The 26,947-nt window shown below is 44.7% G+C and overlaps 2 protein-coding genes across 27 annotated transcripts in view; one reads left to right on the top strand and one right to left on the bottom strand.

The window, feature by feature from the left end:
- PLIN2 (perilipin 2) overlaps window positions 1-18,248 on the bottom strand; it is a 122,194-nt gene extending 103,946 nt beyond the window's left edge. For 4 of the 23 annotated variants that reach the window (XM_063696335.1, XM_055350652.2, XM_055350664.2 and 1 more), the window contains exon 1: window positions 17,488-18,177. The gene's annotated coding sequence lies outside the window, so the exon portion shown is untranslated. Of the gene's footprint in view, window positions 1-17,467 lie in introns of all 23 variants that reach the window. The other 19 variants (XM_055350657.2, XM_055350660.2, XM_055350659.2 and 16 more) reach the window with 14 other exon arrangements.
- Window positions 18,249-18,363: 115 nt separating this feature from the next.
- The window catches only part of DENND4C (DENN domain containing 4C), a 134,437-nt gene continuing 125,853 nt past the window's right edge, over window positions 18,364-26,947 (top strand). For 2 of the 4 annotated variants that reach the window (XM_055350646.2, XM_055350645.2), the window contains exon 1: window positions 18,599-18,731. The gene's annotated coding sequence lies outside the window, so the exon portion shown is untranslated. Of the gene's footprint in view, window positions 18,732-26,947 lie in introns of all 4 variants that reach the window. The other 2 variants (XM_004047844.5, XM_019033242.4) reach the window with 2 other exon arrangements.

Below are 26,947 nucleotides of genomic sequence, written 5' to 3'. Positions count from 1 at the left end.
GTTATTGTTTATCAAATTTTTATTCATGTATAAAGCAACACAGTGCCAAAATCCAAAAAAAGTTGCCCTCAATGAAAATATTCTGGGCCGGGCGCGGTGGCTCACGCTTGTAATCCCAGCACTTTGGGAGGCCAAGGCGGGTGGATCACGAGGTCAGGAGTTGAAGACCAGCTTGGCCAAGATGGTGAAACCCCGTCCCTACTAAAAATACAAAAAATTAGCCAGGCGTGGTGGTGGGCACTTATAATCCCAGCTACTCAGGAGGCTGAGGCAGACAATTGCTCGAACCTGGGAGGCGGAGGTTGCAATGAACTGAGATACTAAAGTAATTCAAATTTTAATCTGTTTTGTTTTGTTTTGTTTTTTTGAGATGGAGTTACGCTCTTGTTGCCCAGGCTGGAATGCAATGGTGTGATCTCGGCTCACGGCAACCTCCCCTCCCAGGTTGAAGCCATTCTTCTGTCTCAGCCTCCCGAGTAGCTGGGATTACAGGTGCACAGCCCAGTTAATTTTTGTACTTTTTTTTTTTTTTTTTTTTTTAGTAGAGATGGGGTTTTACCATGTTGGCCAGGTTGGTCTCGAACTGCTGACCTCAGGTGATCCGCCTGTCTCAGCCTCCCAAAGTGCTGGGGTAACAGGTGTGAGCCACTGCTCTTGGCCCCTTTTTTTTGTTTGTTTGTTTTTTGTTTTGAGACGGAGTCTTGCTCTGTCACCCAGGCTGGAGTGCAGTGGTGTGATCTCGGCTCATTGCAACCTCTGCCTCCCGGGTTCAAGCAATTCTCTTGCCTCAGCCTCCTAAGCAGCTGGGACTACAGGTACGCGCCTACGTACCTGGTTAATTTTTTTGTATTTTTAGTCAAGATGGGGTTTCACCATGTTGGCCAGGCTGGTCTCGAACTCCTGACCTCATAATCCGTCCACCTCGGCCTCCCAAAGTGCTGAGTTTACAGGTGTGAGCCACCGCCCAGCCTGGGACTTTGCTTTCATATAATTTCAATTTCTAAAACTCACTGGAGTTAGTATTTTTAAAACATGCATCAAGTTCAAAATATAAGCAAAAATCATTATAACACTTTTGTTTTTCACTTTAATTGAATAAAGGGAGAGCAACTGGCAGGGGAGACTTGGTAGTGGAGGGAGACAACAGGGAAGGCTGGGTATGAAATAATGTTCTGGATGGGTATATACCTAATAGTAAGGAAAAAAAAATTCTGGCTATGAATAAAGTCTTAAGTAATCAGATAATTGGGAAGCTACCACCAATCCCAATTCCTGTCTCCAGGAACCCTCTTTATCTTATTATAGTTTTTTTTTTTTTTTTTTTTTTTTGAGATTTCGCTCTTGTTGCCCAGGCTGGAGTGCAGTGGCATGATCGTGGCTCATCACAACCCCCGCCTCCTGGGTTCAAGCAATTCTCCTGTCTCAGCCTCCCAAGTGGCTGGGATTATAGGCGCGCACCATCACACCCCGCTAATTTTGTATTTTTAGTAGAAACGGTGTTTCTCCACGTTGGTCAGGCTGGTCTCAAACTCCTGACTTCAGGTGATTCACCCTCCTTGGCCTCCCAAAGTGCTGGGATTACAGGCATGAGCCACCGCGCCCGGCTTTATGCTTTCAACTAAGTGTCTTATAGTCCCCAAGAGTTAGGGAAGTAGTGGGAACAGACTTAGAATTTCTGAAGAAACCTGTTTTCTTTTTTTCATTTCTTAACTAATGATGCCCATTAGGAGCTATTAGTACATCATAAGAGTATGAAAAGTGGCAATTAAACTTGGCGACTAAACACAATTTCCCTTTGACAAGCTAAAAAAACATACTTTAATAATCCTTAATGAAGGCAGCAGTAAAGAAACCATTCAGAATTAACATATTCAAGTCAGTTAAGACAGAATTTGCTAATGTGCTGTTCTCTTTTACATATTAAAGGTTACTGCTGTCACAGAAGTGTTCCTATTTAATATTTAAAGCTCTGACCCAACTCAAACAACTTTCTTACATATATGGCACAGGGAAGAAATATGGAGAGTAAGAGGCCCAGAGATTTCAGACATGTTCAGTCATATCTGCAGGATTGGAGAGTTGGGGCCAGTTGGGGTCTACCTGCACTAGGGTTTCAGTAGTCCCATGGAAAGAACAATGACCAGAAACATGGAGGCTGAAGATTGTTGGAGACAACAGACTTCTAAATGCTCCTGTTAATTATTTTATTTATTTATTTAGAGATGGGGTTTTGCTATGTTGTCCAGGCTGGACTTAAACTCCTGGGCTCAGGCAATCTTCCTGCCTCAGCTTCTGCAGTAGTTAGGACTACTGGTGCAGGCCACTGTTGCTAGCTCCTTTTACTTATGTGACTGATTCACCAACAAATAGTTATGGAATATTACTACTGCTCTAGGTAACAGGGATAGAATGGTGAATAAAATAGTTTCTGCCCTTATGGAACTTACATTGTTAGTAGGGGAGATAGGGAATAAACACATAAATAAATAATGTCAGTGACCAGAGTATGGGAAGAATTTAAAATAGGCCGAATGATAGAGAGTAATGTGCATGCTCTTTTAGACAGGGTGGAAAGGGAATCCCTACTTGGGAGGCTGAGGCAGGAGAATTGCTTGAACCCAGGAGGCGGAGGTTGCAGTGAACTGAGATCGCGCCACTGCACTCCAGCCTGGGCAACAGAGCGAGACTCTTGTCTCAGAAAAACAAAACAAAACAGTTACAGTGCCTAACACTATATTAATTCTTTTTATGCTGGCACCTCGCCGGAATGTTTGGCCAATAGGCACTCAATAAATAGTTACTGAAACTCTTTATCATAACGTACCAGTAAAACCACTGGCATCTCAGCCATAGGTAGCTGCTTCTATTTAATGTGGCTTACAAAATTGTATCACATATTTTTAAATTAAAACAGCCTTCTTTTCCTCCAATTTGAAACATGGGATTTTTTCTGCTCTAGTTTCTGGCCTGTCTCGGCTCGGGATCAGTTGGTTGAAGTCCCCTGCCACCATATAGTGGTAGTTGTCCTGTCTCTACCTGTTGCTATGTTAAAATGAAGAAAACAGCTTCCCCATTTGTGTTGAGATGTGTAATATGATTAGAATGCATAGCTTCTTTTTCCATCTCCAGTGATTCCTCTACTGATATGGTTCTACCATGTATTACATTTTTTTTTCCATAATCTCTTTCTCCCAGCGTACCTGGGACAGTTTCTCTGGATTAAGGCATAGAATGGTGTGGATGCTATGCCAAAAATCTAGGAACTCTCTCTCCTCCAGGTGAGCACCTTCCCCCTCTAGTACACTGCTTAAGGTATCATTGCCCACCCTTCATAGTTGCTCAGTGCATTTTAGTCATATGACTACCTTGCCATTCCCATCCCTCTACTTAGAATCTCTTCTCCCAGGTATCTTCTGTGGCTACTTCATTCATGTCTCTTTTCAAATGTGATCTTCTCAGAGAGGTCACATTTGAAAATAGAATAGGCCACACCCAGCCTATTTAATTTAATTCTTATAAAAACTCTAAGGCCGGGTGCAGTGGCTGACGCCTGTAATCCCAGCATTTTGGGAGGCCGAGGCGGGCGGATCACCTGAGGTCGGGAGTTTGAGACCAGCCTGACTAACATGGAGAAACTCCATCTCTACTAAAAACACAAAATTAGCTGGGTGTGGTGGCACACACCTGTAACCCCAGCACTTTGGGAGGCCGAGCCGGGTGGATCATTTGAGGTCAGGAGTTTGAGACCAGCCTGGCCAACATGGAGAAACCCCCTCTCTACTAAAAACACAAGAATTAGCTGGGCGTGGTGGCACACGCCTGTAACCCCTGCTACTCTGGAGGCTGAGGCAGGAGAATCGCTTGAACTCAGGAGGCAGAGGTTGCAGTGAACTGAAATTGCGCCACTGCACTCCAGCCTGGGCGACAGAGTGAGACTCTGTCTCATAAAAACAAAACAAAACAAAACAAAAAAACCCTCTAATAAGCCTTACAGGCCAGGCGTGGGGGCTCATGCCTGTAATCCCAGCACTCTGGGAGGCCACGCCGGGCATATTACCTGAGGTCAGGAGTTCCAGACTAGCCTGGCCAACATGGTGAAACCCCGTCTCTTCTAAAAATATAAAAATTAGCCAGGTGTGGTGGTGCATGCCTGTAGTCCCAGCTACTCGGGAGGCTGAGGCAGGAGAACCATTTGAACCTGGGAGACAGAGGTTGCAGCGAGCTGAGATCACGCCATTGCACTCCAGCCAGGGCAACAAGAGTAAAACTCCATCTCAAAAAAAAAAAAAAAAAAAAAAAAAGCCTTACAATAACAGTAAAATACATCAGTTACTATTAGTACTATTATTATTTGCATTTCACAGATGCAAAGACCAAAGCTTAGAGAGATTACACAGCAAATGGTGGAGCTGGGATTTAAATACAGGCAGTTTTACTCCTAATTCATTACACAGAGTGTTACAAGTTGCTATCTTATTCTTGCTGATGTCGCCCTGTTGTTCTCCAAGGTTAGTACTGTCTAATGAAGCTTGGACTAAAAATGGTTTGTTCCACTTATCTTGTATTCATTACTGTCAGTTGAAAGACGCCACTTATCAGTGTCCTTTTTGATTCTGCTTTGAGGGCAGTGGTGGAGACAGCTGATATGCATTCTGTACCTTTCTATATGTCAACCATATTCTAGCCCTTAATCCCAAGATCTCAATTGGAGAGGAGTCTGTCAAGAAGGAGGAACGGTCAGGTTGTTGGAGGAAGTTTGAACTGTGAAGTAGAATATCTAATTGAGATGGCAGCAATGCTGGCAGGAAGAGATGGAAGCCAGTGTTAGGATGGAGAGAAATGGCAGTGAGGTGCTATTGAAAATGCCTAATGAATTTTGTTCGGTTTTCATTTAATCTTTCAACAATACCGCAAGCTAAGTACTTAACCTGAGAGGTTAGACAAACTTGCCCAAGTCCAAGCTGGTAAATTGCAGAGCCAGAATATGAACTCACATCTGTTAGTCCATATTGTCTGAAGTGTCTGTCACAAGGTTAAACCATTATAACTGCCACTATTTGGAAAAATAAAGATATTTATGAATAATGTATATTGCCAGTTTTGCTAAACGCCACCTTGCCAGGCAGGAAAATTAATCTCACAGAAGGCAAGGTGGCTGACTTTTAGCACATAGTCTAAAACTTGGCACTTTCATATAAAGGAGAAAGTGACAAACTTTAATAAGGCACTTGGTAGAGAAAATGTTTATCTTAAGTCCAAATTTATCTCCATTACAGTTAGTGTATGTGCTGCCAAAGCGAGCACATCTCCATTACAGTTAAAACCATGTTAGTGAGAAATGTGTTTGAAGAGGGCTGCTGCGCGCAGGACAAACAGAGTCCTTGAGAAACTGATTATTCTGTTTTATTATTGAGTGCTATTCCCTGCTTCTTCCAACCTTGTAATGCTCTTAAGGCACAATGTTATAGGAAAATAATTTAAAACCAAGAATTTATTCTAGGAAGGACTCCCTTTCCAATAAAGAATTGCAATAGTTTAGTTCTAGGAAGCCTAAGAATTTCCTGCATATCTATGAAATAACTATTAACACATTATTTTTCCTCAAATCAACTTTATACATAACTATTTAAACAGAAATCTCAAAATGATCAGTGATACAGGTTACACATGGCTCTCAATCAATAGGCTATTTATTTATTTATTGGAGGCACAGTCTCACTGTGTCACCCAGGCTGGAGTGCAGTGGCGCAATCTTGGCACACTGCAACCTCTGCCTCCCACTTTAAGCAATCCTCCCACCTCAGCTTCCCGAGTACCTGGCATTACAGGTGTGCACCACCATGCCCAGCTAATTTTTTGTATTTTTAGTAGAGATGGGGTTTTGCCATGTTGCCCAGGCTGGTCTCAACCTCCTGAGCTCAGGCAATCCGCCCGCCTTGGCCTCCCAAAGTGTTAGGATTATAGGTGTGAGCCACTGCGCCTGGCCGAGGCTCTTCAGTTTATAATGCTACAAACTTTTTTTTTTTTTTGAGACGAGGTCTGGCTCTGTCACTCAGGCTGGAGTGCAGTGGTGCAGTCTCTGCCTTCAGGGCTCAAGCCATCCTCCCAGTTCAGCCTCTTGAGTAGTTGGGACTATAGGAGTATGCCAGCATGCCCAGCTAATTTTTGTATTTTTTGTAGAGATGGGGTTTTGCCATGTTGTCCAGGCTGGTCTTGAATTCCTGAGCTCAAGCAATCTGCCTGCCTCGGCCTCCCAAATTGCTGGGATTACAGGTGTGGGTCACTGTGCCCGGCAAAATTAAAACAAAAAAACTAGCCATTTTTGGGAAATGCAGTCTCTTATTTTTTTTTTTTTTTTTTTTTATTTTTTGAGACAGGTCTTGCTCTGTTGCCCAGGCTGGAGTGTGGTGGTGCCATCATAGCTCACTGTAACCTCAAACTCCTGGGCTCAAGTAATCCTCCTGACTCAGCCTCCCAAAGTGCTGGGATTAGGGTATGAGCCACTGCCACTGAGCTCAGTTGTGAATATTTTTTAATGTATTTGTTTGTTAAATCTTAGAAATTTGGCTGTATTGAACAATATTTTATTTATTTGAATAATGATGACACTTCATTCCTTTTATCAAGTAACGTTTACAAACCATTTGTTCTGATCAAAATGGAAATGGCAATTTGCTGTAATTATTATTAGGAATATTTTCATCAAAATTTCCACCTTCTCTCCAGCTAATCAAATTCCACCTATGCTTCAAGAACCAGTACAAATCCCACTCCTTGATGCCTTCTCAGATGACTCTAGCTCAGTGACTCTCAAACTTATCTGTCCACTGGAATCACTTGTGAGCTTTAACAAATACTGATGTTTGTGTCCCAACCCAATAATTTGTGATTTAATTGGTATGAGATGTTGCTTCAGACTTTTAAAAAGATCCCTAAATGACCCTAATGTGCAATGAAGTCTGAGAAACATTGCTGTAGCCTTTACTTTTTCTTACTTCCTTTACTGCATTCACAGTCAGTACCACACAATCAGTAACTGTTTTATGCTCCTTAAACTTTGTTTCTCTAATTGCTATTTAAGTTCTTTAAACTTAGAGATGAGCATATCTTATGATTTTTACTCCTAGTGTGTCCAGCATGGTTGTAAACACAATCTGCCATGGCATTCTGCAAGGTAGATCAGGTAAACCTACTTAGTTAAAAAGAACATTGTGGTTTGCATTAGTTTCCTTTTGCTGCTGTAACAAATTACCAAAAGCCTAATGGCTTAAACATGAATTTATTATTTTATAGTTCAGTAAGAGAGAAGGCTGACACAGGTACCACTGGGCTAAAATCAAGGTGTCAGCAGGGCTGTGTTCCTTTCTGGAGACTATGGGGAAGAATCCATTTCCTTGCCCTTTCCAGCTTCTAAAGGATGCCTATATTCCTTGCATCATGACCTCCTCCCACCCTCAGAGCCAGCAACACTGCATCTCTCTGACCATTCTTCCACTGTCAATATCCCGCTGCCTCTTCTGCCTCCCTCTTCCACTTTTAAAGTCCTCTACTGTTTATATTGGGGCCATCTGGATAATCCAGAATGATCTCTTAAAGTCGTCTGATTAGCAACTTTAATCCATTTGCAACCTTAATTCCCCTGCCATGTTTTTTTTGAGACAGAGTCTCACTCTGTCACCCAGGTTGAAGTGCAGTAACGCGATCTCAGCCCACTGCAATCTCTGCCTGCTAGGTTCAAGCAATTCTCATGCCTCAGCCGCCTGAGTAGCTGTGATTGTGCCACTACACTCCAGCCTGAGTGACAGAGAGAGACCATGTCTCAAAACAAAAGAAAAAGACATCGGCCGGGTGCAGTGGCTCACGCCTGTAATCCCAGCACTTTGCAGGGCCGAGGCGTGTGGATCACGGGGTCAGGAGTTCGAGACCAGCACGGCCAAGATGATGAAACCCCGTCTCTACTAAAAATACCAAAATTAGCCAGGCATGGTGGTGGGTGCCTGTAATCCCAGCTACTCGGGAGGCTGAGGCAGAGAATTGCTTGAACCCGGGAGGCGGAGGTTGCAGTGAGCCGAGATCGTGCCACTGCACTCTAGCCTGGGCAACAGAACATGACTCCATCTCAAAAAAAAAAAAAAAAAAAGGAAAAGAAAAAGGCATCTAATTTAATACACATTGTTGATTCATTAACTTCAGACTCACCGCCAAAGGCGGTATAACTCGTGCCTGAGCACAGCTTATCTAATCCATCTTCTCTCCATACGGCACATCACAACCTTCCTGTGCCTAGGAATAGTAACCAGCACTTCGGCACTACCCTTTGCGGCCATTTTAAACAGCAAAATTACCAACAAAAAGCACAAATGCAAAAAATACGGCACTAAGTAGACTGTGAAAAGGACCACTTGTTTACAGTTTGAGAGCTGAAATAAGAAGGCAGAGTTTTGCCTTGTTTAACATCAGCTGGGAATGTCAATGTTGAGTGACTCAAATTTTTTTTTTTTTTTGAGACAGAGTCTCCCTCTGTCGCCCAGGCTGGAGTGCGGTGGCGCGATCTCAGCTCACTGCAAGCTCCGCCTCCTGGGTTCACGCCGTTCTCCTGCCTCAGGCTCACAAGTAGCTGGGACTACAGGCGCCTGCCACCACGCCCGGCTAATTTTTTGTATTTTTAGTAGAGATGGGGTTTCACTGTGTTAGCCAGGATGGTCTCAATCTCCTGACCTCGTGATCTGCCCCTGCCTGCCTTGGCCTCCCAAAGTGCTAGGATTATAGGCATAAGTCACCGCGCCCAGCCGAGTGACTCAAATTTTTTGCTTCTTTGTACATGGCCATGAATGACTGAAAAGGCCATATATATTGATTTTTAGCTTACAAATAAATTTTAGAAAGTAGGTAAATTCACAAGTATGGAATCCATGAATAGTATGGATCCACTGTATATCCACCTCCTGTTCCTATGCCTGACACACAGTAAATGCTCAATAAATATTTGTCCAATAAAAAGCAGAACCAGGCTGGGCGTGGGGTCACACCTATAATCCCAGCACTTTAGGAGGCCAAGGTGGGAAGATTGCTTGAGCCCAGCGGTTCCAGACCAGCCTGGGGAACATGGTGAAACCCTGTATCTATAAAAAATACAAAAATTGGCCAGATGCGGTGGTGCACGCCTGTTGTCCTAGTTGCTAGTGAGGCTGGGGTGGGAAAGCAGCTTGAGCCTGGGAGGTCAAGGCTGCAGTGAACTGTGACTGTGCCACTGTACTCGGCCTGGGTGACAAAGTGACAAAGTGTATTATTGTTATAATAACAATAATAAAAGTGGTCTTTATCTTAGCTGGTGTGGTGCGTCATACGTGTAGTCCCAGCTACGTGGGAGGCTGAGGTGGTAGGATTGTTTGAGCCCAGGAGTTGAAGGATGCAGTGAGCTATGACTGCTCTGCTGCATTCCAGCCTGGACAACAGACCAAGACTCTATCTCTAAAATAAATCAATAAACAAATAGGCCAGGCGCGGTGGCTCAAGCCTGTAATCCCAGCATTTTGGGAGGCTGACGTGGGTGGATCCTTTGAGATCAGGAGTTCGAGACCAGCCTGGCCAATGTGGTGAAACCCCGTCTCTACTAAAAATACAAAAATTGGCTGGGCGTGGTGGTGCACACCTGTAGACCCAGCTACTCTGGAGGCTGAGGCAGGAGAATCGCTTGAACCTGGGAGGCAGAGATTGCAGTGAGCCGAGATTGCGCCACTACACTCCAGCCTGGGCAACAGAGTGAGACTGTCTCAAAAAACAAAAACAAATAAAATGTTTTTATATTTTAGAGATATACACTGAAATATTTAAAAATGAAATAATATGTATTTGTTTCAAAATACTTAGGGGGGGTGAGGAGTCGGTGGAAATATACACGACACAAGATTAACATGAGTTAGCCAGGCACAGTGGCTCACGCCTGTAATCCCAGCACTTTGGGAGGCCAAGGCGGGTGGATCAGTTGAGGTCAGGAGTTTGAGACCAGCCTGGCCAACATGGTGAAAGCCCATCTCTACTAAAAATACAAAAATTAGCTGGGTGTGGTGGTGGGCACCTGTAATCTCAGCTACTCAGGAGGCTGAAGCAGAATTGCTTGAGCCTGGGAAGTGGAGGTTGCAGTGAGCCAAGACAGCCCCACTGTACTACAGCCTGGATGACAGAGCTAGACTCTGTCTCAGAAAAAAAAAAACAAGATTAACATAATTGTTGAAGCTGAGTGATGGATACAGAAAAGTTTACTACTATTTTTGTTCATGTATTATTGCTTTGTTTTCTATTATATATATATTTTTGAGACAGAGTCTCGCTCTATTGCCAGGCTGGAGTGCAGTGGTGCAATCTTGGCTCACTGCAACCTCCACCTCGCAGATTCAAGCAATTCTCCTGCCTCAGCCTCCCGAGTAGCTGGGACTACCGGTGTGCGCCATCACGCCCAGCTAATTTTTATATTTTTAGTAGAGGCAGGGTTTCACCATGTTGGCCAGGATGGTCTCAATCTCTTGACCTTGTGATCCACCCACCTCAGCCTACCAAAGTGCTGGGATTACAGGCGTGAGCTACTATGCCTGGCCAAAACGAATGCTAGTATTTTTAAAATTTAATCTTTTTTTGTTGTTGTTTTTGAGACAAAATCTTGCACTGTCACCCAGGCTTGAGTACAGTGGCAAGATCTCAGCTTACTGCAGCCGTGACCTCTTAGACTCAAGCGATCCTCCTGCCTCAGCCTCCCAGGTAGCTGGGACTGCAGGCGTGCATCACTACAAATGGCTAGTTTCTTTTGGATTTTTTTTTTTTTTTTAGTAGAAACAAGGTCTCGCTATGTTGCCTAGGCTGGTCTTGAACTCCCGAGCTCAACCAATCCTCCTGCTGCAACCTCACAATGTGTTGGGATTACAGGTGGGAGCTACTTCACCAGGTGTAATCTTTGAAATAACACATATATTTCTGGATCCACAGTCAGGACAATTTGCTATGATGTGAGGAACATCAGAACTGAGGCCCAGAAAAAGTGGTTCGGGGAAGCAGGTAAGAATCAAGCTCAGTCAGTACAGACAATGGTCCTCTAAGGTGGGAAACAGGAACACAGCTAACTATTGTAGACGGATGTGGACAAGTGCCACTTAGGGAAATTGGCCATATTTGGAGGTAAATGCTAAAGTAGTAGTCAAGTCAGCACAGACACTAATACCCAATAGTGGGGAAAGACTGAGGGCAGAGGACTGTTCCACTCACATAAAATACTTTAGGGAGCCCATAAAAGCCAGCTATGGGCCGGACGCAGTGGCTCACGCCTGTAATCCCAGCACTTTGGGAGGCTGAGGCAGGCAGATCACCCAAGGTCAGGAGTTCGAGATCAGCCTGGCTAACATGGTAAAACCCCGTTTCTGCTAAAAATACAAAAAATTAGCTAGGCGTGGTGGCGCACCCTTGTAATCCCAGCTACTTGGGAGGCTGAGGCACAAGAATCACTTGAACCTGGAGGCGGAATTTGCAGTGAGCTGAGATCGCACCATTGCACTTCAGTTTGGACAATAAGGGCAAAACTCCGTCTCAAAAAAAAAAAAAAGAAAGAAAGAAAAAAAAAGCCAGCTATGGGCAGCAGGTCTTATGTCTCAGATACTCATATAGACTATCTTCCTGCCCATTACTCCTTTCTCTGTCTTCCTCCCTCTGCTAACGCCTGCTCTTCTTTATGACCTATTAAGATACTGTTCTCAGGATCACTTACTCTCCTCCCACTCAAGATGAGAAGCCTCGTGACAGTCCTTCCCACTCCTTGCCCAGCCACGTTTGGCCTGTAGGCCTAGAAAAGAAAGCTAGATAAAGAATGTGCTGAGTACCAAGAGACTCTAGCCCACTTTGATAATGCTGAGACGGAGTCCTAGCAAGATAAGATATGGGAGGGAGCACAAAGAGAAGAGTGTGCTAACACTCCCTGCGAAGGGTGGGATATTCTGGGTCATTTAAATAGGAGATTTAGTGTTTAATAAAACAGATTTAGTGTTTGTTGATGTTACTTTACTTAAAAATCTAAAACAGTGGCTAACGGTGCCTGCAGGTGTGAAGCACTGGGCCTTCAAATACTATGTTTTCTAAAATTAATGAGTTGGGGGACTGGAGCCAAACAACTCGCCAGTCTACCACATGCAGATTACATATTGGAAGGTGGAGACCAGGCTTGAATTTTAATGCTGTGGAGGCTCTCTTAGGAAATCTCGAACAAGTTACTGTTTGGTGAGCTATGTGACTTCTGAGGCTGGCAATCAATCAATCAATCAAAAGAACTTTGAAGTGAGTAATTTCTCCTCAATATGTAAATATGAAATCACCAAAACTGAGACTGAGAGACTCTGGATAAGTCAGTAAATTTGGCTGGGGCTTAATTTCCTCATCTTATCAAATCAGTTAATTAGAACAGATGATCTCTAAAGATTGGCGTTCAGCTCCAAACTTCTGATTCCATAAAATACTTAAAAAAGAAGACTTTTTTATTACAGAAAAATTCAAAAAGCCATAAAAAGGAAAGGAACTCTTAAGTACCAATCACCCAACTTCCACATGTGTCTAATCTTTCTTACCTACCCCCTACCTACTCCCTTCTCTTTCCCGCACTCCTCCCCATCTCCCATGGATTATTTTGAAGCAAATCCTAGACAACATATGAAACACACTCTTAACAAATTTCTCTTTCATCAAAGGTGGTTTATAAATAACAGATGAGATAAAGTCAGTCTTTCCGGCTGGGTGCAGTGGCTTACGCCTGTAATCCTAGCACTTTGTGAGGCCAAGGCGGGTGGATCACGAGGTCAGGAGATCGAGACCTTCCTGGCTAACAGGGTGAAACCCGTCTCTACTAAAAATACAAAAAATTAGCTGGGCGTGGTGGCGGGACCTGTAGTCCCAGCTACTCGGGAGGCTGAGGCAGGAGAATGGTGTGAACCCGGGAGGCGTGGGTTGCAGTGAGCCGAGATCGCGCCACTGCACTCCAGCCTGGGCGACAGCGCGAGACTCTGTCTCAAAAAACAAAAAACAAAAAACAAAAGTCAGTCTTTCCACTTTTCCTACTTTTTCTTACTGCAATTGTAAACACTATCATTATGGTATTAAAATAAGCTTGGATCAGCATTACAGGATGCCAAGTCATATGCTGAATGAATCCAATCATATTCACTAAAAGAAGAGCTACCATTAATGAGCACTTGTTACATTCCAGGTACTGTTGTATTAGTTATGTGTTGTCGTGTAACAAATTATCCCCAAATTTTGCAGATGGAAAGAAGAAGCATTTATTACCTCACAGTTTCTATGACTAAAGAATCCGGGAGTGGCTTAGCTGGGTGATCTGGATCACGGACTCTCAGGACGATGCAATCAAGATGTTGGCTGAGGCCATGGTCATCTCAAGGCTCAGTTTGGGGAGGATCCACTTCTAATCAAAATCACAAGGAAACCTGATGGCATGGTACCTAGTTTCCCCAAGAGCAATCAATCCAAGAGGATGAGACAAAGAATTTAAGACTGAAGCCACAGTCTTTTATCATTTCATCCTGTTAGTTATCCTATCAGTTTTGAAGTACTCAGTGTATTAGAAACCAGTCAGTAAGTTTACCCCACACTCAATAGGAGGGGATTACACAAGGATATAAATGGCAGGAGGCAGGAATTGTTGTAAACCATACTGAGAGGCTGCCTATCACATGTGCTGATTATTGATTCCTGAACTGATGTGTTTAATATTTATAGCCTATTGTAAATTAATAAATGATCTTCTTTGTGAATATCATTCTACTTACTTTACAGATGAGGAAAAGTTAAGTAACTTACCCAAGAACAGAGTGAAAGAAAGTGAGAGAAGCATAGACTGATTTATGCCAGGCATTCATCAATTATTATTATTATTTTTTTTAACTTTTTTTTTTTTTTTGAGACACGGTCTAGGTGTCACCCAGACTGGAGTGCAGTGGCACGATCTTGGCTCATCGCAACCTCCGCCTTCCAGGCTCAAGTGATCCTCACACCTCAGCCTTCCGAGTAGCTGGGACTACCGGCATGCACTACCACACCCAGCTAATTTTTTGTATTTTTGGTAGAAATGGGGATTCACCATGTTGCTCAGGCTGGTCTTGAACTCCTGAGCTCAAGTGATTTGCCCACCTTGGCTTCCCAAAGTGCTGGGATTACAAGCTTGAGACACCACACCTGGCCCATCAATTAGTTTCTGAGAGACTATTATAATATATATGAGTTACTCTGCTAGATCCTAGGCATCCAGAATAAAAACATATAAATACACATCTGTGATATATATTACTCCTGCCCTCACAGGGCAATGATTAGAAGTTTTTGAAGCGGGGCTGGGCATGGTGGCTCATGCCTGTAATCCCAGCACTTTGGGAGGCTGAGGCGGGCAGATCACGAGGTCAGGAGTTCAAGACCAGCCTGAACAACATGGTGAAACTCCGTCTCTACTAAAAATTACAAAAATTAGCCGGGTGTTGTGGCGCATGCCTGTAATCCCAGCTATTCAGGAGGCTGAGGAAAGAGAATCGCTTGAACTTGGAAGGCAGAGGTTGCAGTGAACGAAGATCACACCATTGCACTCTGGCCTGGGTGACAGAGCAAGACTCCATCTCAAAAAAAAAAAACAAAAAAAAACAAAACATGTTTTTTTTTTTTTTTTTTTTGGAGACAGAGTCCCGCTCTGTCGCCCAGGCCGGAGTGCAGTGGTGCAATCTCGGCTCACTGCAACCTCTGCCTACCGGGTTCAAGCGATTCTCCTGCCTCAGTTTCCTGAGTAGCTGGGATTACAAGCGCACACCACCATGCCCGGCTAATTTTTGTATTTTCAGTAGAGATGGTGTTTCATCATGTTGTCCAGGATGGTCTCAAACTCCTGACCTCAGGTGATCTGCCCGCCTCGGCCTCCCAAAGTGCTGGGATCGCAGGTGTGAACCACCACACCTGGCCCCAAGAATATCTTAAGGAAATTTTCAACATTTTCATTCCACTCCTTTGTGTCACAGTTCCACGGAAATCTGCAGTGACCACGCCCAGTCAGAAGGCAGCAAGAAGGAGCTTTCTGCTAGAATGTCCGTGTTCCCCTCTTCGATGGGCTGATTTTTTCCTATGCATTCTTCTATCTACATAGGCCCAACTAAAACTGTGACACTATAATCATTATAACAATTATGTTGATATCGGGCTGTCCAACTCTCCTACTTTTTATACAGTCAAATATTATTATTTTTTTTTTGAAACAGGGTCTCGCTCTGTCCATCAGGCTGGAGTGCAGCGGTGAGATCTCGGCTCACTGCAATCTCCGCCTTCTGGGTTCAAGAGATTCTCCTGTCTCAGCCTCCCTAGTAGCTGAGATTACAGGCACCCACCACCATATCTGGCTAATTTTTGTATTTTTAAATAGAGACGGGGTTTCACCATATTGGTCAGGCTGGTCTCAAATTCCCGACCTCCGGTGATCCACCCACCTCAGCCTCCCAAAGTGCTGGGATTACAGGCATGAACCATGGCGCCCAGCCTTTATATTAAAATTTAAAATGAGGCCGGGTGTGGTGGCTCACACCTAGAATCCTAGCACTTTGGGTGGCCGGGAAGCAGGCGGATTGCTTGAACTCAGGAGTTTGAGACCAGCCTGGGCAATGTGGCAAAACACTGTTATCTACCCAAACAAAAACAAAAACAAAAACAAAAAAAACAAAAAATTAGCCGGGTGTGGTTGGTTGCGCACGCCTGTAGTCCCAGCTACTTAGAAGGCTGAGGCAGGAGAAGCGCTTGAGCCTGGGAGGTGGAGGTTGCAGTGAGCCAAGACGATGCCATTGCACTCCAGCCTGTGCAATAGAGCAAGCCTCTGTCTCAAAAAAAAAAAAAAAATATATATATATATATATATATATATAAAATTTCAAATGAACTTATTTCAATTCTGGGCCCCTAAGCATGCAGTTGGGAAGGTTGCTGAATCAAGAACTTCCAGATCTGAGAACAGTTAACTCACATGAAAAATTAGTCCCAAAACATTCAAGTTCATTCTATGAAATTTTTGGTGGAAAATGGCAGTGAAAAATCTATGGTAAATCTATAGGACGATTAAGATAGTGAGAAAAATTAAAGAAAATCCTAAGCCTTCCATTGCAAAGTGAGAAAAATCAAGTCAAGTGGAAGAGAGATACTGGCTTCATCCATTTTTCATTTCTGTGGGTGCCATAAAAAAAGAGAGAGAGAGAAAAAAAAAAACTCTGAATCCCTGAGAGCTAATGAAATGAATGTACCCATTAAGAAATCTTGTCTTGGTTGGGCGCGGTGCCTCATATCTGTAATCCCAGAGTTTTGGGAGGCTGAGATAAGAGGATTGCTTGAGTTCAGGTGTTCAAGACTAGCCTGGGCAATACAGTGAGACTTTATATCTTCCCCTAACCCCCCCAAAAAATTAGTGGGGTGTGGGTGGGTGGTTGGCACAGGCCTACCATCTCAGCTATTCGGGAGGCTGAGGTGGCAGGAAGTTAAGGCTGCAGTGAACCCTGTTTGTGCCACTGCACTCCACCCTGGGTGACAGAGGGGGGGACCCTGTGTCCAAAAAAAAGGAGGGGGTGAAGAAATCTTGTCTTTCCTTTTCTAGTTGGGATGAGGAAAAATTAAAAAAAATATATGTAAATAAAAAAAGAAATCTCGTTTATATTGCTTTAAAACTGCTAATTAATTTAGACTTTGGGAAGGAAGGAAAAGAAGCCCACAAGCTAAATTTTGTTTCATTGTTTCTTTTCTTCTTCTTTTTTTTTTTTTTCTGAGGCAGAGTTTTGCTCTTGTTGCCCAGGCTGGAGTGCAATGGCGCACTCTCGGCTCTCTGCAACCTCCGCCTCCCAGGTTCAAGCCATTCTCCTGCCTTAGCCTCCCGAGTAGCTGGGATTACAGGCATGCACCACCACGCCCGGCTAATTTTGAATTTTTAGTAGAGACAGGGTTTCTCCATGTTGGTCAGGCTGGTCTGGAACTCTCGACCTCAGGTGATCCGCCCGCCTCAGCCTCCCAAAGTGCTGGGATTACAGACGTGAACCACCGCGTCCGGCCCACAAGCTAAATTTTGAAGTATTAGATCCTTTCTTAAACTTTTGCTCTTCGGATTGTCAATGTCAAAGATAGTTTCCAGGGGGACCAAATTGGCCCCAAACTGTTATTAAATAAGCCTTAACTTTTATTGCTGCGCATTTCTTCTGAAATCAATTCTGACTGCTTACACGGTTAGAAAAATAGTTTCTGCTATTGAATATAAAACTCAAATTATCCATGGCTATGCAATAAACTTCAGAAATAAATGGACAGCAGTGCATTTATGACCCAGGTATAATCTCACATTTTTATACAAAAATACAGATTAAATAAGGATAGTGTAATTTTCAGGAAAATGATCATTATTTATGTGGATACTCACCAGATATGCAGAAATCTTACCAGTTCTGATTTTGACTTGCCATGGAATCTGAAGTCCTTCGCCTTTTTTTCCCCCAGAGGTAAAAAAGTTATCTCTACTTCGAACCATTTCCTTCTTCCTAAATAACTAGTAATTGTTTTTTCATTTACTATGATAACTCAAAAACGTTGTTCAAAAATATCCTGCAAAATCTGCATTATAGAGAAACGACTCTGCAGGCGTCTGTGTCGATAATGAGGCTACACATAGGAGGCGTGAGGGTACTGACTATGCAAATAAGCGATTTCTCCATTAGGAATTCCCATCCCCAAATCTGGGCCGAAGGAGAGACACCGAGCGCGGCCAGGGACTCACATGGTGCACTAGAGCCAAGGGGTTTCGGGAAGCGCCAGCGCGCCGGTCTCTCTAGAGTCCTCTACTCATGCGTGGGAATTCCAGCTCCCACCCTGGGAAGGAATCTTCACGTATCTCCCGGCACTGTCCTCAGTGACCTTCAGCCACTCGGCATCACTTTCTCTGTCTTTGAAAACTCCGAGAGAAGCAGCCGCCACCTGCCTCAGGCCAAGGCAATAAAACCACATCACACCCCGAGTCTGAGCCCTGCAGGAAGGGGTGCACAGCGGCCTCCAGAGCGCTTTCTCCCCAGCTCTGTTTCTGCAGGCTCGGCCGCGCGAACGCTGAGGAGGGGATCGGAGGCCCGCAAGGCTCAGACCCCGCGCCCCGCGGGGGTCGCACAGGGGTCGGGCGGGGGAGGGGAGCGGTGGCTGCAGGGCCTCGGCCCTCCCCGGGGGAGGGGCCTGAGCATCGCCCCGCCCCCCCTCCCTGCGCCTTCTCCTCCCCCCGCCCTTTTCCACCCGCCCCCGCAGGAGGAAAGGGAGAGGGAGGGGGAAAAGAAAGTGCTGTTTTGTGGAAAGGGGCGGAAGGCGGGGGAGAAAAAAGGAACAGAAACATGGCGGTCAGGTCTTGGGACGGCGGCGCCGCGGGCAGCTCCTAGGCGACGCGCCGCCCGCACTGTCCGACGGCTCACAGCGCGGAGGCACCCGCGCGGGCCAGCGCTCCGGCCATTGCCCCTGGCTGTAGGCGGCGCCCCTCGGAGACCCTGCCCGCGAGGCCGCGCAGGCGCAGACCGGACCGAGGCGGCGGTGGCCGCTGGAGCTAGTCCCCCGCCCTGCCCTGCCGAGCGCGCCCAGGCCGCGAATCCGGTGCTTTCTTGCCCCAGGAAGAAGCCGTGTCGGGGTTGCGCTGACAGAGGAGCAGGCAGCAGGTGAGGCTGCGGCGCGGGGCCTTTGGCGGAGGAAGCCTGCGCCGTGCCCTCGCGGGGCCCGCGCTGCAAGGCTGGGAGGGCGCGGGACAGGTAGAGCCCGGAGGGCTGAGTTCCAAGTGGCTGGCCCGCGGGGGGTCGCCGAGGAGGCGGAGAGTGGCTGCGGCTGGCGTTCGTGGCCTAGTTTCTCCGCGGTTTCCGGGGGCGGGGAGTCCCCGGATCCTGCGGGATGCAGTCGGGGAAAGGCTGCCCCTGAAGAGCCTCCCCGCGTCGCCCGCCGGGCCCATGAGAATTGTTTGCGTACAAGCGCGAGGGGTCTGGGCCTGGGGGACCGCCGGGGCGACGGCCGCTTTGGTGGGGGCCGGGGTGCGGAGGGAGCAGGATCGGGGCTTCCCAGAGGGGGTCGAAGCTGAGAGAGCGGAGAGCTAGAGCCAGGGGTGGCGGGCAGTCTCGAGAGGAGTCGGGGGACTGCGAAGTGTCGGGGACAACGGGGAGGAGGGGGACCGGGGCAGGTGTCTCTGGTGAATTGAGGACATTTCCTTCTCTGTCTTACGGTGGCCGATCCTCAGGGCTTCTTTGTCGGGGATGACTTTCTAGGAGGGCAGTATCCTTTTAACTCTGGAGTGACTAAACACAAAACCAAGGAATGAAGTCCTAAGGCTGACTCGTGTAAAGAACTGTAACTTTTTCTGTTTTAAGAATGCTGTCACGTCTTTTTTTTTTCTCCCCTTTTCTGCTTGATAGACCTTTCCCTCTCGAAGACCGTCTTTTATCTGCACTAATAAGGAATTACCCAGTTTTTAAATAGTACCGCCTCCTTCTCCCCTTATGTATGTTTGTCACACGGGAAAATTTAGGGTAGTTACCGCGGGTACTTGTGCAAATTTGAGGGAAAGTGTCATTTCCAGTAGTGAACCCTTAGCTGTCTCTTTGTGCCTCCGAGATACTGTCAAGCGTTGTAGCCTGAGAAATTGACCCACTGAGCCTGCTTAATTGTGTGCAAACCCGTGTTGAGGCATTCTTCCTAGGCCCTAATTTACGTAGGAATAGGTTTTCCCTTCCGGTCTGTGTATAATGAGAGGGGAGAACGTTAGTGCTAAGGCGCTAAGTTCTGGACAAATACTTGATTTGATGTGATAGTGTGTATTACTCTATCAGAAATGCAGAGCGTTGTATGATTTTTCTGTGTACACGCGATAAGAGCAATATTAGTTGCAAAAGGAAGTTTTCATCTTTGAACATTAGAGGTATCCTTTATTCTTGATCACTATAACATGCAAAAAAGAAACTATATTTTCTGTCCTGTTCTTTGTATTACTGTTAAAGAGTTGGTAAACTGCCGTCTTGCTGTGAGACTGGGAAGTCGGCAATGAAGTTAGATTTGTATTCATGAACATGATCTGCCTGTCATACAGGCTTGCTTTGACTTTTTTTTTTTTCAGTAGTGGCAAAGGGTTTTCTGCCACTCAATCCACACTTTCCTCCGCATTGGTATCTCCGTTGATCATTTTGCAAAATAGTTTATTGAGATTAGGGGTCTGATCTTTTGTATAACCTGTTTTAGTGAACTGATCATATGCGACTTGACTTTGGCCAATAGTACCTCGTGCAGTGTACAATACTACTATTTAGACTTACTGATTTGGGTAATAGAAAAGCTATGACGTTAGAAATGTTGTCGTTGTATATTGGAGAAATTTTGAAGTTGCATATTGGAGTAATTTACTCGTGTATGCTTTGTAAATGAGTGCATTCTATTGTCGAGAGTAAATACAGTATTTTATAGTATAAACTTAAGCTTTTAGCTGAAGAAATTGGCAGCATAGTTGGAGTGTGGAGACTATTCTTAAAACGCAAATGTTTTAAATTACAAGGAACTGTAGTGGTGTGTAGGCTGTAACAATTCCTGGTGCCAAATTTGGGAGATTATTTGGTTGAGCTACTTTCTATAAAGAAACATATTAAGTATCTGCAATAAAAGTGAATTTGTAGCTATACACAAGGGATTTTACATTATAAATAATAACTCAATAAGGCACCTTTCTTTGCTCTTTGTGTATCTGCCAGTTAAGACCAAAACATCTCATATTTTCACTGGAGCTTCCTGCCAAAACAAATACTGGTTTTGCATTGGCTTTGCTGCTCAGTTTGAAAGCTAGGGGAATCTCTTAGAGCCTACTCTGGTTCTGGAGGCTGCCTGATTAAAAAAAAAAAAAAGAAAAATTGAAAGCTAGGTTTCAGTCGTATGCTTGCACCTTAAGTACAGGTTGTAAAGTAAAAAAGTTGCTGAGTCAGTGGCAGGTTGTTTCATTTGTTTTTTTGATTTGCAAAACGGAATTTCTGTCATAATTTGAATTTCCAATGTAATATGTTTGCTGAATAGCAAGGGCAGATAAGCTTTCATAATAACTGAATTAAAATGTTAATTTTCTTTATACTGGTGCCATAGATGGTCAGTTTGACAGATAGACGTAGCAAAGGGATGCCTTGTTGGAATGGGAAATTCCTTTTTATCAGCTAAAATTTGGGGAAAGGATTTTGCATAGTACAGCTGGTGTAAAACAATAGGTCTTTAGCATCAGATTGTAGGATATTCCAAAATTAGGCAGTTTTATTATTTGAAATTTAAAACTTAATATTTTGCAGGAAGAAGTTTAAAGCTTTAAAACATTTTCTATGTATGTTAAGTATGTGGATGTAATAGAGCTTAACATGATATTTGAAACCTTTTTTTTTTTTTTTTTTTTTTTTGAGATGTAGTCTCGCTTCGTCACCCAAGCTGGAGTGCAGTGGTGTGATCTCGGCTCACTGCAGCCTCTGCCTCCCAGATTGAAGCGATTCTCCTGCCTCTGCCTCCCAGATTCAAGCGATTCTCCTGACTCAGCTTCCCAAATAGCTGGGATTACAGGTGTCTGCCACCACGCCTGGCTAATTTTTGAATTTTTAGTAGAGAAGGGGTTTCACTATGTTGGCCAGGTGGCCTGATGTCAGGTGATCCACCTGCCTACGCCTCTGAAAGTGCTGGGATTACAGGTGTGAGCCACCACACCCAGCCTTTGAAAACTTTTTATTGGAAAAAATGTAACATGATTAAAAGAAATTCAAAAGAAAAAATTTAAATTACTCTCCCCTATCTAACACTTATATTTTTCTGTACTCTAATGCTGTTATACTTCTATAATGTAGTAGTATAATATTCTAATCCTGTCTGTGCTTGTGTATAATTCTGTGATTAATGTTAATATAATTGTCTTTTAATTTAACATGCTTTCCCTGTTGCTGTATGTTACTGTTATTTTATGGCTTTTAATAGTCCAAAGTTTTATTTACTGCCTCAGTTTATTTAACCATTTCCATATCTTAACATTTTAGTAATTCCACTTTTTTACTCTGATTGTTATTTTTATTTATTTATTTTTTGAGACCGAGTCTCGCTCTGTTGCCCAAGCTGGAGTGCAGTGGCGTGATCTCAGCTCACTGCAACCTCTGCCTCCCAGGTTCAAGTGATTCTCCTGTCTCACCCTCCTGAGTAGCTGGGACTACAGGTGCGTGCCACCACGCCTGGCTAAATTTTTTTATTTTTAGTAGAAACGGGGTTTCACCGTGTTAGCCAGGATGGTCTTGATCTCCTGAACTCGTTATCCACCCACCTCGGCCTCCCAAAATGCTGGGATTATAGGTGTGAGCCACCGCACCTGGCTGTTTTTTTTTTTTTTTTTTTTAACACGGTCTCACTTTGTCACCTAGGCTAGAGTGCAGTGCATCTCAGCTCACTGCAGCCTCTACCTCCCGGGTTCAAGTAATCCTCCTGCCTTAGCCCCCTAATAGCTGGGACTATAGGTGCGCGCGCATGTGCATGCATCACCCTACTTCACTAACTTTTTGTATTTTTTGTAGAGACAGGGTTTTGCCATATTGCCCAGGCTGGTCTTGAACTCTAAGTTCAAGCGATCCACCCATCTCAGCCTCCCAAAGTGCTATGATTACAGGCGTGAGCCACTGTGTCTGGCCCATACTTTTTTACTCTTAAAATAATGCTATAATGAAATTGTTTTGCTAATATGATGGTCCATGGGTCTATGCCAAATTACTTTTTGAAATTTTGGGAAAGTCAACTTTCTTTTTTTTTTTTTTTTTAATTTATTGAGATGAGTCTTGCTCTTGTCACCCAGGCTGGAATGGTGCAATGGCGTGATCTCAGTTCATTGCAACCTCAGCCTCCCAGATGAAGCAATTCTCCCTGCCTCAGGGTCCTGAGTAGCTGGGATTACAGACTCCTGCCACCACACCCAGCTAATTTTTGTATTTTTAGTAGAGACGGAGTTTTGCTATGTTGGCCAGGCTGGTCTTGAACTCCTGACCTCAGGTGATCCATCCGCCTCGGCCTCCCAAAGTGCTGGGATTACAGGTGTGAGCCACCATGCCTGGCCGAAAGTCAACTTTCTTTGAATTACTTTCTTTGCAGTGGATCATTAGGGCTGCTACAATATAGTATTTAATTGAGAACTGAATTGAAACAAGGTGAAAGGCTGTAGATGTGCATGTATCACTTGAATTCATTGAGTGAAAATCAAAATATAAATTCATAATTCTGTTAATAACTTGCTACTAGTTTGTGTACATTAACTTATGATATAAGAAGTAATGTAATTCTTATACTCTTATACTTAAGTAATATTGTGGGGCTTAAATGTTTTGAAGTGTTCTTTGTTTCATTCAAACCTAATTATCTACCAATCCAGATTTATTATCTGTTGGTTTACGGAAGAGTCATCTTTTTTTTTTTTTTTTTTTGAGACGGAGTCTCGCTCTGTCACCCAGGCTGGAGTGCAGTGGTGTGATCTCAGCTCACTGCAAGCTCCTCCTCCCGGGTTCATGCCATTCTCCTGCCTCAGCCTCCCAAATAGCTGGGACTACAGGCGCCCGCCACCACGCCTGGCTGATTTTTCGTATTTTTAGTAGAGATGGGGTTTCACCGTGGTCTCGATCTTTTGACCTTGTGATCCGCCCGCCTTGGCCTCCCAAAGTGCCGGGATTACAGGTGTGAGCCACTGCGTCTGGCCGGAAGAGTCATCTTATATATCTTTGTAATATTTTAATTTGTTTTTGTAATATTTAAAGGTTGTTCTCGAATTGAGTTTTTTCTTTGATATATTTTTATTTCTTTTTTTTTTCATTTTATTAGCCGGGAGATATTCTCATCTGATAATCTAGTTTTTTATTGTGTATGTACAGTTCAATTATCTCTTAATTTAGGGATGCTTAGATCCTAAAAGCATAAATGTTATAAATCTTTTTTTAAATTATGGAAAGAGGATCTTTTCTATCTGCTAGGAATAATAAGAAGAATAATATAAAAAGGTGACTAGTAAGGTCTAATAGGTTAAACAGCCCTATAAATAAGCACCATAACTACAACACAACAAATATAGAATAGAGCAAAATATGCTGCAGGAGCAGAGGGAAACACTTGTGTAGTGTGGATTAGAGAAGGTTTACATAGAGTAAGACATCTGATTAAAAACTTACAACTTGCTGTAAAAAGGCGTGAAGTAATGAAAAAATGTGATGAAGTTTATTAATATGCAAGTAATTTAGAGGGAGTGGGAATGAAGCTGGAGAGTAAGTAGAGGCTGTGTCATGAAGGGTCTTACAGTCAAGTAAGAAATTAAGACTATATTGTAGAGAACAGGGAGCTATTGGAAGATTTAAGCTGTTAAATATTTTGGCTCCATTAAGAGGGAGGGATTGGGAGAGCAGTTTGAGTGAGACCGCAGGTTCATCATCCAGAACATCTTGAAGGCACCTAGGCATGTATTGAGAACAGCATGGTAGGGGTAGAAAAAAACGCATAGACTTGAGAACTGTTACGTAATACAAACATTTCCTGTGGCCCACAGGCCATGTCGCTTTAGCCTTATCTTCTTGCCCACTGTGTACCTGCCACACCAGTCTACTTTCAAATTTTTTCCCTCAGAGCGTTTGCATATATACTATTCCATTTGCATGCTACTTTTTCTAAAAGATCATTTCTGGTCCCCAGTCACACTGTCTAGTTAGGGAGATGAGTTACGATCTATTCCAGCATCTTGCTGTTTTAATATGTAGAATTTCTTTCTTTTTCTTCCTTTTTCACATTTGTTCCTCTTATTATTTGGGCAATTACAGGAGATTTGACTTTTTTTTTTGGAGACGGAGTTTTGCTCTTGTTGCCCGGGCTGGAGTGCAATGGCGCGATCTCAGCTCACTGCAGCCTCCACCTCCTGGGTTCAAGCGATTCTCCTGCCTCAGCTTCCTGAGTAGCTGGGATTACAGGCGCGCACCACCACGCCCGGCTAATTTTTTGTATTTTTAGTAGAGATGGGGTTTCACCATGGCCAGGCTGGTCTTGAACTCCTGACTTCAGGTGATCTGCCCATCTTGGCCTTCCAGAGTGCTGGGATTACAGGCGTGAGCCACCACACCCAGCCGACAGCTTTTAGATTTAGGATTTTGTTTTTTGTTTTTGTTTTTTTGTTTTTGAGGCAGAGTCTCGCTCTATCACCCAGGCTGGAGTGTAGTGGCGTGATCTCGGCTCACTGCAACCTCCGCATCCTGGGTTCAAGCGATTCTTCTGCCTCAGTCTCCCGAATAGCTGGGACCACAGGCTTGTGCCACCACGCCTGGCTAATTTTTTGTGTGTGTGTTTTTAGTAGAGACAGGGTTTCAACGTGTTAGCCAGGATGGTTACGATCTCCTCACTTTGTGATCCGCCCACGTCGACCTCCCAAAGTGCTGGGATTACAGGCGTAGCCATCGCACCCAGCCAGGATTTTGTTTATACACAATCATTTCTGCAGAGAAATCCGGTTGTACTTACTCATTTCCAATCTGTATGCCTTTTTTCCCTGCCTATTGCCGCTGGCTAGATTAATGCTATCCTCTAGAAATATAATATAAACCAAATATGTAATTTAAATTTTATAGTACCCCCACACTAAAAAAGTAGCAATAAGTGAAATTAAATTTAATGTATTTTTAATTTCACTACATCCAAAATATTATTCAATATGTGTAGTAATTTCCTAGGGCTGCCATAGTAAATTACTGCAAAGTGGGTGGTTTCTAACAGCTTAAATTTATTTTCTGACAGTTCTGGAAAGTAGAAATATGAGGTCAGGGTGTCAGGAGAGCTGTGCTCCCACTGTAGGCTCTAGGAAAGACCCCTCCTTGACTCTTCCTGTGTTTCTTTCTTTCTCTTTTTTTTTTTTTTGAGATAGAGTTTCACTCGTGTTGCCCAGGCTGCAGTGCAATGGCGTGATCTCAGCTCACTGCAACCTGTGCCTCCTGGATTCAAGCGATTCTCCTGCCTCAGCCTGCCGAGTAGCTGGGATTACAGGCATGCACCACCATGCCCGGCTAATATTGTATTTTTAGTAGAGACAGTGTTTCTCCATGTTGGTCAGGTTGGTCTTGAACTCCTGATCTCAGGTGATCTGCCGGCCTTGGCCTCCCAAAGTGCTGAGATTACAGATGTGAGCCACTGCGCCCAGGCTCTTCCTATTTCTAGTGGTTGCTAGCAGTCCTTAGAGATATAGGAACTAGTTAGGTTTTCTCTTTCCTTTCCCTCCCCTCCCTCCCCTCCCCTCCCCCTCCCTCCCCCTCCCCCTCCCCTCCCCTCCCCCTCCCCCTCCCCTCCCCTCCCCTCCCCTCCCTCCCCTCCCCTCCCCTCCACTCCCTCCCCCTCCCCCTCCCCCTCACCCCCACCCTCCCCTCCCCCTCCCCCTCCCCTCCCCTCCCCTCCCACTCCCCCCTCCCCTCCCCCTCCCTCTCCCCCCTCCCTCTCCCCCCTCCCTCTCCCCCCTCCCTCTCCCGCTCCCTCCTCCTCCCCCTCCCCCCTCTCTCCCCTCCCCCTCCCCCCACTACCCCTGCCATCCCCTCCCCCCTTCCCCTCCCCTCTCCCCCTCCCCTCCCCCTCCCCACTACCCCTGCCATCCCCCTCCCCTCCCCTCCCCTCCCTTCCCCTCCCCCTTTTTTTTTTGAGACAGAATTTCGCTCTTGTGGCCCAGGCTGGAGTGCAATGATGTGATCTCGGCTCACTGCAACCCTCGTACCCCGGGTTCAAGTGATTCTCCTGCCTCAGCCTCCTAAGTAGTCGAGATTACAGGCATGTGCCACCACGTCCATCTAATTTTATATTTTTAGTGGAGATGGGGTTTCACTATGTTGGTCAGGCTGGT

The sequence above is a fragment of the Gorilla gorilla genome, chromosome 13 (genome assembly GCF_029281585.2).
Source record: "Gorilla gorilla gorilla isolate KB3781 chromosome 13, NHGRI_mGorGor1-v2.1_pri, whole genome shotgun sequence".
NCBI lineage: Eukaryota > Metazoa > Chordata > Mammalia > Primates > Hominidae > Gorilla > Gorilla gorilla.
This window is presented reverse-complemented; position numbering and strand designations above follow the sequence as displayed.